The following is a 15,032-nucleotide window of genomic DNA, read 5'->3' as shown; positions in this document are numbered from 1 at the left end:
AGGCCCTCATTACACACAGACACCTCCACCCTTCCACCTCATACCACCAGAGGGAGCCTGTTAGGGATATATACTGGAGGGTGGAGTTAGTTAGTTAGTTAGTTAGTGAGCAGAGATTGTGCTCAGTGAAGAAGCAGCTTCTGTCAGCTGCTGTGCTGAGGGCAAGTGAAGGCCCAAAGCACGTGCTGAAGCCTGGGGCCTCGAGTGTGGCCGGAGGCAAGGAGAGAGAAGTGATAAGGGGGCAGAGGAGCATCTGAGGCTCACCCCAGAATACAAGCCAGACACTGGGTCCGTGCCTACAGGGTCCTCTACGCCCAGTAGGAACAACCGGTATGCCAGGAGGGTTCCAGACCCCTGGTCAACCTGAAGCTACAAAAATCTAAAGAACTAGGAACCACGAAGGCCCCAGCGTCCAGGGATAGTGGAGGAAAGTTCTTACCACCAAGCAGACAGGTGAAAGAGTGAACAGTACAGAAGCTAGGCCCAGTTCCAGGCGGGTCAGAAGCTTCAGAGAGAGGAAGAAACGGATCAGGAGGCCTTATACCCACTCACTGGGGAGAGTCCAGAAGTGAACCCTTCCTACCAAGTACCCTGGACCATACCTGCTGTCTACACCAGTAAAGGTACTGAAGCAAACCCCTGTGTGCGTGTCGATCATTCTCCCCTGACCTGACTGGGCCACCTCTCACCTGCATCCCTTCCATTAACCCTGTCCCGGGGGACCCGCTACGCCTGTGGGGAGCAGAAACAACTCAGCTGCCATCCCATCACCCCCGGCGGTCTGAAGCAGTGCTGGTATCCGTTACCAGGAACCACAGGTGGCGTCCCGAACTCTAAATTCCAAAAACCACCAATTCCCCTATAAATAACTTCCCCCTTTTAAAGAGTGACCCCAGGGTACGGGCCCGGGAGCCGACTGCCGTGACATCCCACAGAAGGTAAAGGCCTGGGTACCGAGTTTCCCCCATATCTTCCCCTGGGCGAGACACTTGGACATCTCTTGTTTCTCGCACAGATATTGATAACATATGATGGAGTCAGACGAACCCTCCTACAAAACCTGATAACAAAGTCATTACTACAGGACTGGATGAGAAAGGGATTTATTGTACAAGAAACGCTGGGGCCACAAATGAGACCCCCAGCGTGTTAGGAGCAGACGGGGTCTTTGTCCCTGGAGCTTCTCTGCTCGGTATAATGAGATTCTGATCTTGTTCTTATAAAGAGGGTTGGAGTAAAATAGAAGCTGCCTGAATATGAGTACTTTGTCTGGTCTCTATGTCCTTGTGTACAGAGCTATGGAGATAGCGCTATTCTCTGTATAATAGATTTGATGTCGCTGGAGCCCTAATATTTCCGTACAGGGGTCTCTGTAGTACAGTGTCCATTTTAGGACATGATCAGATATCAAAATCAAACCTCAGAATGATGTCAGTTTGAGGCTAAATACCCTGTCTGACAAGTGATTCTGACAAGTGACTTTGACAAGTGACTTTTACAACTGTAATAATAATAAAACTCATTGGGACTTATGCACAGACTGCAAGCAAGCCAAATTCAAATGATGTTTGATTTTGATGTGTGAGTCTGATGTGTGATTTTCTTCAAATCAGAATCACAATGACTTTTTGTCACCGTGAGTATTTTCATGGTGAATCTCATAAGACAAGTAAAGCTGCCAGTTACTATCACTTGACTGGATAGCTCAATGGTAAGGCATCAGCCTCTGAAACTGCAGTATTATGGTTCAAATCCCATTAGGAATATTAATATTATTTTAAATTATGCCTGTTTAGAACACAAACTACAGGGGTGTTTTACTTTTAATATCTGACATTTTGATTGTCATCCTGACGTGTTAAGAGTTTCAGACACACTCTCTATTTGCATGGTAAATTATATAGCCAAACTAAATTGGGAGGCACTAATTTACTATATATCTACAGTACAGACCAAAAGTTTGGACACACCTTCTCATTTAAAGATTTTTCGTTATTTTCATGACTATGAAAATTGTACATTCACACTGAAGGCATCAAAACTATGAATTAACACATGTGGAATTATATACTTAACAAAAAAGTGTGAAACAACTGAAAATATGTCTTATATTCTAGGTTCTTCAAAGTAGCCACCTTTTGCTTTGATGACTGCTTTGCACACTCTTGGCATTCTCTTGATGAGCTTCAAGAGGTAGTCACAGGAAATGGTCTTTCAACAATCTTGAAGGAGTTCCCAGAGATGCTTAGCACTTGTTGGCCCTTTTGCCTTCACTCTGCGGTCCAGCCCACCCCAAACCATCTCGATTGGGTTCAGGTCTGGTGACTGTGGAGGCCAGGTCATCTGGAGTAGCACCCCATCACTCTCTTTCTTGGTCAAATAGCCCTTACACAGCCTGGAGGTGTGTTTGGGGTCATTGTCCTGTTGAAAAATAAATGATGGTCCAACTAAACGCAAACCGGATGGAATAGCATGCCACTGCAAGATGCTGTGGTAGCCATGCTGGTTCAGTATGCCTTCAATTATGAATAAATCCCCAATAGTGTCACCAGCAAAGCACCCCTACACCATCATACCTCCTCCTCCATGCTTCACGGTGGGAACCAGGCATGTAGAGTCCATCCGTTCACCTTTTCTGCATCGCACAAAGACACGGTGGTTGGAACCAAAGATCTCAAATTTGGACTCATCAGACCAAAGCACAGATTTCCACTGGTCTAATGTCCATTCCTTGTGTTCTTTAACCCAAACAAGTCTCTTCTGCTTGTTGCCTGTCCTTAGCAGTGGTTTCCTAGCAGCTATTTTACCATGAAGGCCTGCTTCACAAAGTCTCCTCTTAACAGTTGTTGAAGAGATGTGTCTACTGCTAGAACTCTGTGTGGCATTGACCTGGTCTCTAATCTGAGCTGCTGTTAACCTGCGATTTCTGAGGCTGGTGACTCGGATAAACTTATCCTCAGAAGCAGAGGTGACTCTTGGTCTTCCTTTCCTGGTGCGGTCCTCATGTGAGCCAGTTTCTTTGTAGCACTTGATGGTTTTTGCAACTGCACTTGGGAACACTTTCTAAGTTTTCCCAATTTTTCGGACTGACTGACCTTCATTTCTTAAAGTAATGATGGCCACTCGTTTTTCTTTACTTAGCTGATTTTTTCTTGCCATAATACAAATTCTAACAGTCTATTCAGTAGGACTATCAGCTGTGTATCCACCAGACTTCTGCACAACACAACTGATGGTCCCAACCCCATTTATAAGGCAAGAAATCACACTTATTAAACCTGACAGGGCACACCTGTGAAGTGAAAACCATTTCCGGTGACTACCTCTTGAATCTCATCAAGAGAATGCCAAGAGTGTGCAAAGCAGTCATCAAAGCAAAAGGTGGCTACTTTGAAAAACCTAGAGGTCCCGGTCTCAGCATGGTACAGGCCCCAGTCCAGGGCCCCGGGCTCAATCCGGTACAGGCCCCAACCCGAGACCCCGGCCTCAGACTCAGCCAGAGGACTCAGCCCCTTATAGAGGCCTCAGCCCCATATAGAGGCCTCAGCCCCAGCCAGAGGCCTCAGCCCCAGCCAGAGGCCTCAGCCCCATATAGAGGCCTCAGCCCTAGCCAGAGGCATCAGCCCTAGCCAGAGGCCTCAGCCCCAGCCAGGGGCCTCAGCCACAGGCCCCAGCACAGGAACCGGCCAGGCTAAGGGCCTCAGCCAGGCACAGGCCCTGGCCCGGCACCACAGCATCTGACCTCTTCTGCTGCAGCCGTTGACTTCCTGAGGGACCCTGCCTCCTGTGACCCTCTCTCCACTGCCCCCCAGGTAAGATACAATACCTATTCAGACTATAAGATGGACCCCCATCTTATAAAAAATATTTTTTTCTATATTCCACCCTAAAATATGGGGTGCTTCTTATGTTCTGGTGCGTCTTATAGTCCGAAAAATACGGTAGATAGATTTAATTGTCTAAAATAATAATCAAAGCAAAGTATAAATATTTACCATAACAATACGCGGAGTGTTACACACACTGGGATTATTCACAGCACATGATACACTACACATATCTAGATATAGGGCTCAGTGTAGTGTATCACATGATGGAATTAGATACACCAGTCCGGGGCGTATCGCACACGATGACGGAATTAGATACCCCGGTCCGGGGCATAGCGCACACGATGACGAGATTAAATACACCGGTCTGGGGAGTATCGCACATTTTGTTGGTGACCGCCAGCGATACTGACAAGTACAGTGTCACTGAGGACGGCCGGCAGAGCTGATCCTGATAGATGGTGCTGCTCGTTGTATCATAAACTGGGGTTAGATATGTGGACTGCATCACATGCGCGATTAGATACGCTTAGAGTAACACATGCTGCTATTAGATACAGGACTAAGTGTAGTATATCACATTATGGGATTAGATATTGAACTCAGCAGAGTGTATCATACAGGATGGGATTAGATACACAGTTTGTAATGTATGGAGCAGGGCCACACCTTACACCACTGCTCCTATAGAAGTGGACGGAGCGGGGTCACACATTACACCACTGCTCCCATAGAAGTGGACGGAGAGGGGTCACACATTACACCACTGCTCCCATAGAAGTGGACGGAGAGGGATCACACATTACACCACTGCTCCCATAGAAGTGGATGGAGCGGGGTCACACATGACACCACTACTCCCATAGAAGTGGAGGGAGCGGGGTCACACATGACATCACTGCTCAAATAGAAGTGGACGGAGCGGGGTCACACATGACACCACTGCTCCCATAGAAGTGGACTGAGCGGGGTTACACCTTACACCACTGCTCCCATAGAAGTGGACTGAGCGGGGTCACTTCTATGGGGGGAGGAGAGTTTTTGCTAAAAAAAAACACCAAAAACCTGTTGTCCAAGTATCAAGAATTCCACATATTCACAAAGATCAAATGGAATCTACAGGACGGTGAGGAGTGTGTTTCCAAAGCATACAACCACGTGGAGGTCTGCGGAACTCAGAAAAGCCACAAAGGACCATCCATTGACGGTTGAATCAATCCAGGAGGGGAAAAGCCATTCCTTAGGTGAGAAATGGATTTTATTCTTGACTATTCTAAGAAAAGTAACATATAGTTTAAGTTTGTTCATAGTCATACAGATGCACAATTATGGTCTATTTGTATAGCCAATGTGAAGCAGAGAATCTTAGTATTGATAAAAGGTTTCTCTCTGTAAAAAAGTTAGAGAAAACTTCAAAATGTGATGCTTATGGTCCGTGTGTACAATAATTTAGTCTTCGAAAAAACAGGTGGACACACAAGAGACCAGTCATACTGAGACACAAGACGCTGACGGGGATTACTTTGATTGTCCAAATTGTTTGATTTTGGCAGAACATATTGAACAATTGGAGGATCAAATTGATACTCGGACAGAGTTATTGTCCAAATTACACCAAGACATAAAAAAGGTTTCTGTTCATACAAGATCCAATAGTAAAAGTGAAGATAATACCTCCACATCATTTGTACCAGACACACAAAATCCAGATGTTTCAGGAGAAGCTTTACAGGGAAATGAATTACAAAGGAAAAAATTACATGACAGAGCAGCACGGATCAATCTTAAAATACACGATCCATTAATGAAAATTGTAAGACATTCCAAAGTACAATGAGAAGATGGATGATTTTGATAATGCCGACATTTTTGAATCTAATAAAGATAAATTCAATCTTAATGATGAACAAAAAAGACAAGACATTCAGAGTATGGTTACCCTCACATATGGCAAAAAGATTACAGACCACACACAGATTAAATGAGGATAATGAACTGATACATACTACAAAAGAAGACAGACTTAGACAATTGCTATTATTTACCACAGGAGACATGCCCTCTCTTGACATTTTGCATCATTTGAGTGCGAGTATCCATGATGACCCGTTTGCTTTTTTGGTCAAATTTGAACAGGCCTATAGAATGGTGATGCCTGTTGGGTCTAATGAGGAACCAACATTGATGATCAAATTGTATGTAACAAAATTCAAGTACCTAGATCCTGTTTCAGTGCATTTGGCTAGTGTTCAGACATCATTGCAGGAGGCAACAACTTTTATCGACAAAATTAGGAGATCCATGAAGCGGAACCAGGTCAAGGCAAAAATAGCTGTAGTTCATGAGGAAAAAGATAGATAACTGACATCAGAAAAAACTCAACCAAAACCTAAACCCACATTAACATCTAGGAACAGAGATTACACTGAACATAGAGGTAAAAATATCACACAGAGGAGCAATATTAATTGTTATTTTTGTGGTATACCTGGACACTTAAAGTGTCAATGCAGAAAATTTTTGAGAGCAGAATCAGAGGCAGGTACATCGGGAACAGGTAAGCTTGGAAGGGGAAACTGACTTATTCCAAAATCATCCAACAAACCTTCCGCCCCTCCATTCCATTCTCCCACATCCCCTCACACTGACAATACACAAACACAGTCACAGTATGCTCCATTAATCAGACAGATCAGAGAAATGACAGTGAAGGAGTCAAATTGCAGGGACAGTGCTTTTAAAAGACACACTGGTCTGCTCCCATCTCCATCTCTCTGACTAGCAAAGAACGCTCCCACACCCCATCCATTGGAATTTGTGACTAGTGTTACATTGGATGAATGTGGAAGACCATTTCTCAATGTGATTTTGGCAGAACAAAGTGCTGTGTTTTTTATTGATACAGGGGCACAATTAAGTGTTACTATCCTTGAGTTGATGGTAAAACCAGAATCTCCAAGTTGTAATATTATCGGATTCAGCTGAAAAGGAAAAACAAAAGCAAAGCTCGTTCCCAATGTTATGTTGGAAATACTTTGTTCTTTCAAAACAGGAATTGACATTTGGCATTGTCGTGATTCTGAAAATATACTTGCCATAGATTTTATGCAGAAATTTGGATGGGTAATTGATCTAGGGAATCAAGTGATCTGGAAAGATTCTAATGGACGTAAACCTGTAGTCATTGACCCTAGTGAATATAGCCATGTTGGAAGTATTTGCTTGAATGATGTTGTGTCATCAGATCATTTGTGGCCTGAAACTGGTGGTGATGAGGGACTGACTGAAATTGTACAATGTTTTCCTTCTCTTTGGGCTCAGTTCAGGAATGAGGTGGGTACAAAGAAGGATTTTGTTGTGAATGTAGAAGGACGTGATCCTCCTCCACAGCGTCAGTATAAATTGCCTCCAGATTCAATTGGTTCTATGTATAAGATCATACAGGAATTGCTAGCTCAAGGTGTCATACCTAAGGCTAACTCTGTAAGTAGCAATCCTTTATGGTGTGTATTGAAATCTGATGGTAGATATCGAATGATATTGGATTTGGGGATGTTTAATAAACATACTCCCAATGTTGCTCCCATTGTTGCAGATACTCATGACATGATGGCAAGGCTAAATGCAAAGGCAAAATATTTTTCTGTACTAGACATCAGTAATGTTTTTTTCAGTATACCTCTTGAAAAGAGTTGTCAGTACAAGTTTGCATTCACTTTCTTGGATGAACAATATCTGTTTTGCAGGTTACCTCTAGGAGCACATTTGTCACCTAGTGTTTTTCATCAGGCATTGGTGAAGGTATTATCCAGATTTTCTAGGCCTGATTGCATACTGCTATATGTGGATGATATTCTGTTGTCTACTGAGAATAAGGAGTCATGTGTTTCTCTTTTGACAGAATTGTTTGAACTGTTGTATGACGCAGGGTTGAAATTTAACACTAAAAAGGTCAAATTGATGCAGACCGAGGTCAGGTTTCTGGGAGTGTTGTTGAGTCCAGGAAAAAGACAGCCATTGCTGGAAAGAATAGAGGCAATCACTTCTCTCCCAATCCCAACCACACACAAGGCATTGTGACATTTTTTGGGTCTTGTAAACTATTCTAGGAATTTCATTGAGGATTTTGCTGATAAGGCCAGGCCTTTGTACGATCTTTTGAAAGGTGAAAATAATGATTATTTTGGTCCTTGGGATGTTGAACAACAAACCTCATTTGAACAATTGAAAATGAATTTACATAATGCACCTGCTTTGTCCACAGTAGATCCTTCAGCTCCATTTGCTTTGCAAGTTCACACATCAGAGACAGCGGTGTCTGCTGTTCTGTTAAAATTGCAGGGAGAAGAGTGGAGAATTTTGGGCTATTTTTCTAAGCTTCTCTCATCTGTAGAAAGAGGTTTTGACATTTGTGCAAGACACTTGGTAGGCGTCTACTTTGCAGTCAAAGCAACTGAACACATTGTTGGTTTCAACCAAATTATTCTGCAAACTCCTCATTCTACACTAAAGCTTCTCTTTGAGAAAAATATCCCAGGTATCCCACATCAGAGATTTGCCCATTGGTTACTGTCATTGTCTTCCAATCAAATTGAGGTAGATTATAAGGCCAAATATGTTCTTCCTCAGTTGATGCAATATGAAGGGCAAACTCATGATTGTCTCCATTCTTTTCAGGATCCGATTCTATCACTTTTCAGACGGTAGGCCGAGGTAAGAGATGAAGCAGTCTTTGTAGATGGTTCCAGATTCTATTCAGATGGGCACTATTATACAGGATATGCCATTTTTTATCCCACAAGAAGACAGGTGGTAAAACAAAAGTTACTGAGTCATTTTCAGCTCAGAGGGTAGAGCTAGAAGCAGTAAGAATGGTGCTACAGCTGAATGAGGCTGACGATCAGTGTCCCATTGTAATCTACAGTGATAGCTCCTATGTTGTGAGATCATTGACAGATTACCTGTCAGTTTTGGAAAAAAGAGGCTGTAGATTCTTCTAACAAGACTCTTGTACATAGTGACACACTGAAAACAATTTTTGAGATAGCTTCAAAAACCCCTAACGGTTTTGCAATTGTCAAAGTTCATGCCCATAAAAAGTCTGATGATGATGATCTGTTGGAAATGCAACTGCAGATACGTTAGCCAAAGAGGCAGCCCTGATAGAAGTGTTTGAGCCTGAACCTCTCGAGGTTTCAGCAGTTCAAAGAACAGACACGCATATCCCTTCTTTTGCGGAAGAACAAGAAAAAGATACAAGTCTTGTTGCTTCCCGGGTTTTGTGTCATGACCTAAATGGGGACTTGCGTCCTGTTGTACCAAAACATCTACAGGATGAGTTCACGAGATATAATCATGACAGCTTGGGTCATTTGGGCCAACAGAAATTGTTAGGCATTCTCAGAGAGATTTTCTGGGAAAAGATGGAAGAGACTGTATGAAATATTGTTCAATCATGCCTCATTTGTGCCCAAATTAATCCAAGACAAAAAGGACAGAAATCGCCACTACTGCGAACCGCACCTGCAGATGGTCCATGGTCTACGTTACAAATAGACTATATTGGTTCATTACCATCAGGTAAAAATGGTCTCAGGTATGCATTGGTTGTAGTAGATGTTTTTTCTAAATGGGTTGAAATTTTACCTGTCAGGAAAGATGATGCTTTGTCTATAGCTAGAGCATTAGTTAATCGTGTCTTTTGTACTTGGGGGATCCCAAGAAAGATTACCTCTGATCGAGGAAGTCACTTCACAGGAAGAATCATGCGAGCAGTTTGTACTATTCTAGGGGTACAATAGTTTCATGTGCCTTACCATCCACAGTCTGCTGGTATTGTGGAAAGGATGAATAGGACAATAAAATCCAGAATTGCCAAAATGTTATTGGACAAAGGTAATACTTGGGTGGATGCCTTTTGTACTGTTGAGTGTTAGAGGAACAACTTCCTCCACAACTCCATTTACTCCTTTTGAACTATTGACAGGAAGGAAAATGCCATTAATTTTCCCACATGAACCATTTTTGTCCACACCTCAAAAAGATGCTGTTCCAAGGTCCAAATGGTTGCAATTGTTGCAGGAAAACTTGAAAACCTTTCTTCCACATGAATGCAGAGGATGGAGCCACCATATGAATCCAAATTCAAAAAAGGGGCTCTAGTCATGATTAAATCTTTCAGGAAGAGTGGACCTTGGGAAAGTAACTGGGAGGGTCCCTTTGAAATAATCGACACCATGGGACAAGTTATGATCCTAGTGCAACCAGCATCCAACATGGTTAAAAATATCCGCAGACAACAAAAGTTGTGGGTACACGTTGATCAATGCAAATTGTATATTGCAAAATAATGATACTGCATTTCTTTTAGGAAGAAATGGATTCCAATAAGAGCTGGAATACGGAATACCATGTCCTTGATGGAAGGGATTCAACACCAATCCTTCAAGAAAAGAAAAGGTTTCCCAGGAAAAGCTACTATCTGATGGGAACCACATTTCTGCTACTTTGTACTATTTCAATTCTGATCTACACAGAAGACATTTTATATCATGGAACAAATACTAGTGAAGTGAATGGACATATCAAAGGAACTTTACATTCACGGAAACCAAGAGGATCAAGTATACAAAATCTAATAGATGAAGATAAGCCAGACGATGCAGTAGATATTACTGGGAACATTTGCATGGGTTATGATGTAAAATGCTGAATTGAGCTACACTTCATACACGACACTTAATATTACATGCCGCCATAGGATCTAAGTCTAAATTTACACAATTACAAGGAGATTAGATACATTATTAGATACATTATGTATCACATGGCATGACAGGCATATGGGAATGTAATCCTACAGATGTGTTATACTGGAATATAGAGATAAGAGGTGAAGAGAAAGCTGTGTGGTCGGGTGATATTCCTAATGATATGCTTGCAAAAGGGAAAGTTAGAACATCCGAAACAGAGATTATGTTAAAGACACAACTTTTGGGGAAATTTTTTATCCTTCATTACTTTCTATTACAGAAGGAGATGAAGATTGGGTAAAAACATGGAACTTCCAGCTAACCAGAGAATCAGTACAAGTATCTGTAGTTTTTACAGTAACAAATACTATCGCTCCAGAAGTAAGGGTTGCACCACAAGCAGTACATAGTCAAGAAAATATGTCGTCTCTTTTATTGAAATGCAACACCAGGTTAGAGTTACCTCCCGAGTCTTTGTTAACATGGACCAGAAACAAAATATTTTTGGGAAGTTTTTCAAATGGTCCAACAAATGTTATACATAGAAGTCAATATGGGAATGTGAGATGGTTGCATAAGAATTTTGATTTTTCTCTAGATAATCCATCTCCTAAGGATTCGGGACTTTACCAATGTTGTGTTTTAAGTAAAAATAATTACAAACAATGTAAAGATGTAAATGTTTGGTCAGCAGTAGATAATGTATGTACACAGACAAGGTTTCAACCATCTACTCCTTTCCAAATCAATCAATTCCAATCTAAACCTCTATTAAGGGATGGAGTGTTGATGACTATGGTCTGGACTTTTAACATGTGTAGTTGGAAAATCTCATCCAGATATCCCCAGTGTCAATCACATCTCATCAACATGGAGATGGGAATAGAACAATGGTTTGGGAGAAGAACGTCAACACAGGTTAGAAGTAAGAGGGGGATATTAGAAGGTATTTTGGGGGGATTAGGAACAGTGGGAAGTTTAATTAACACTATGGACATCCGACATACATACACTTAAATCAGATTTAGAAAATATTGGGTATATTGGAGGCAAAGGAGTAAAACATTTGAAAAGTTTGCATCAACTCCTTGAGAAGATGGTTTTGAACACTGCTGCTGTGTTGGGATCTTCAGTGTCACATCTACAAGATGCTACTTTAGCTCTAATAGAAAGTGAACAGGAATCCCAAGTGGCCAGAGCATGTCTAGAAATTCAGATTGAATACTCCACCAATCTGAAAATGATTGCACAGGCATTGCAAAGTAGAATTACACCTTTAGGAATAATGTGAAATTTGCCTACAGAATATAATTTTGCGTTAAATCACACAGATTTGTGGGTAAATAAGTGGTTAGGATGTGAACAGAACATTTGTATAGGAACACTAATCCCAATATCGGGAAGAGAAGAAACCATGGTTCCTATTACTGTTCTGGGCATTCCTGTTAGTAATACACATTATCTATTACAGTACACAGATTTTGCATTTGATGGTACCAACACTGGACAATTAGACATTTCTTCATACTTACATTTTGTTTCTAAGGTAATGTGTCTACCTGGACAGGATAAAGTCATTTATAACTTGTGTTTCCATAATCATACCTCATGTCATGCCAGAGTTGAGAATGTGCACACGATACATGACTTGGTGACTCCAATAAGCTCAAACAAAATTTGTTTCCAAGTTATGTCAGAAAAAGAAGTTGTTTCTGTATTCTTCTCATCTTGTGTACATGCTGAAAATCTGACCATAGTTTTCACACTTCCCTCCGTACAATATAAACCTATCTCCAAGAAGGAAGTATTAATATTACGTCAATAGGGACAAGAAATCTGAAAATCCTTCCTATACAGTTCAGTTTGTCACAAATACACTGCTCAAAAAAATAAAGGGAACACTTAAACAACAGAATATAACTCCAAGTAAATCAAACTTCTGTGAAATCAAACTGTCCACTTAGGAAGCAACACTGATTGACAATCAATTTCACATGCTGTTGTGCAAATGGAATAGACAATAGATGAAAATTATGGGCAATTATCAAGACACCCTCAATAAAGGAGTGGTTCTGCAGGTGGGGACCACAGACCACATCTCAGTACCAATGCTTTCTGGCTGATGTTTTGGTCATTTTTGAATGTTGGTTGTGCTTTCACACTCGTGATAGCACGAGACGGACTCTACAATCCACAGAAGTTGCTCAGGTAGTGCAGCTCATCCAGGATGGCACATCAATGCGAGCTGTGGCAAGAAGGTTTGCTCTGTCTGTCAGCTTAGTGTCCAGAGGCTGGAGGCACTACCAGGAGACAGGCCTGTACACCAGGAGATGTGGAAGGGGCCGTAGGAGGGCAACAACCCAGCAGCAGGACTGCTACCTCCGCCTTTGTGCAAGGAGGAACAGGAGGAGCACTGCCAGAACCCTGCAAAATGACCTCCAGCAGGCCACAAATGTGCATGTGTCTGCAAAAACGGTTAGAAACCGACTCCATGAGGGTGGTATGAGGGCCCGATGTCCACAGATGGGTGTTGCACTCACAGCCTAACACCGTGCAGGACGCTTGGCATTTGCCACAGAACACAACACCAGGATTAGCAAAGTATCAACTGGCGCCCTGTGCTCTTCACAGATGAAAGCAGGTTCACACTGAGCACATGTGACAGACGTGACAGAGTCTGGAGACGCTGTAGAGAGTGATCTGCTGCTTGCAACATCCTTCAGCATGACCGGTTTGGCAGTGGGTCAGTAATGCTGTGGGATGGCATTTCTTTGGAAGGACTTACAGCCCTCCATGTGCTCGCCAGAGGTAGCCTGACTGCCATTAGGTACCGAGATGAGATCCTCAGACCCCTTGTGAGACCATATGCTGGTGCGGTTGGCCCTGGCTTCCTCCTAATGCAGGACAATGCCAGACCTCATGTGGCTGGAGGGTTTCAGCAGTTCCTGCAAGATGAAGGCATTGAAGCTATGGACTGGCCCGCCCGTTCCCCACACCTGAATCCAATTGAGCACATCTGGGACATCATGTCTCTCTCCATCCACCAATGTCACGTTGCACCACAGACTGTCCAGGAGTTGGCGGATGCTTTAGTCCAGATCTGGGAGGAGATCCCACAGGAGACCATCCGCAACCTCATCAGGAGCATGCCCACGTGTTGTAGAGAGGTCATACAGGCACGTGGAGGCCACACAGAATACTGAGCCTCATTTTGACTTGTTTTACGGTCGTTACATCAAAGTTGGATCAGCCTGTAGTGTGTTTTACTACTTTAATTTTGGGGGTGACTCCAAATCCAGGCCTCCATTGGTTAATAAATTTGATTTCCATTGATGATTTTTGTGTGATTTTGTTGTCAGCACCTTCAACTTTGTACAGAACAAAGTATTCAATGAGAATATTTCATTCATTCAGATCTAGGATGTGTTATTTGAGTGTTCCCTTTATTTTTTTGAGCAGTGTATATAATTTCCCTTGGGATATGTGGACAAATGAGATAAAGACAAAGGTTTGTTAAATTTGTTAACAAAACAACTAAAAGAAGCTGAAATTGTATTCCGACATGAACAAGGCCATTTAAATGATATTGAACATGAATGGACAAGTATGTCAGGCTCATCTTGGTGGAAAAATCTAGGAAGATCAGTAACTAGTTGGTCACAGTCTTCAGCAAAAATGGCTGCAGGAAGCGTATTAACAAATCCAATCATAATCATATTTATTTTGATCTTGCTGTGCATTTTTTATCAGATTTTTGTGTGTAAAATTAAGAAAATATATTAAAAGATAAAGACAGAAATGAAAAAGGAAGATGGTCTTTATTTTTAATTTAGAAGTTTTTGGGAACTCAGATGACGTTCAATACAGGAGTTGATACAAGGTTTTCAGAATAAAGAATGAATGTGATACGAATGGTGAGAGAATGAGTTTAGGATTGATTATGATATTTCTTAAATCATAATCAGGGGGGACTGTAAAATATTAATCTCTAATGATAAAATAAATACATAATAAGAAACTTTGAAGCTCTGGTTCGAACCATATTCAGTTTTAAACATTTTTAGAGCGAGACTGAGGGGTTATTTTGAAGATCTTGGCAGAGACACCTGTTCTGTATGTCAAACCTATAGGGCTCTTGTCAATATGGGTTATTTGGAGATAACTAATGATCCTTAAAGGTCACTAGCCATATGTTTAAAATATACCAACATAAAGTAATTGTGCACGTAGCCAAAAGGCATATTCCATGAGTTACTAGTTTTGTTCTAACATGGTAGAAGTTACTAATATACCTGAAAGCCGCCATATTGGGTTATGAAACTGTAAAAATAATCTCCAATGTACGTCTATGAGGCGAGATGGTATATAAGGAGAGCCAGACATGAATGGGCAGCTGTCTCATACCTTGAGAATCTCCACCACGGACCATCTCATGCTGTATACTTAAGAA

The sequence above is a fragment of the Phyllobates terribilis genome, unplaced genomic scaffold, assembly GCF_046119375.1.
Source record: "Phyllobates terribilis strain yellow unplaced genomic scaffold, ASM4611937v1 Scaffold_99__1_contigs__length_5935540, whole genome shotgun sequence".
Lineage (NCBI taxonomy): Eukaryota > Metazoa > Chordata > Amphibia > Anura > Dendrobatidae > Phyllobates > Phyllobates terribilis.
The sequence above is the reverse complement of the archived record's forward strand: the minus strand, read 5'-3'. Positions refer to the sequence as shown.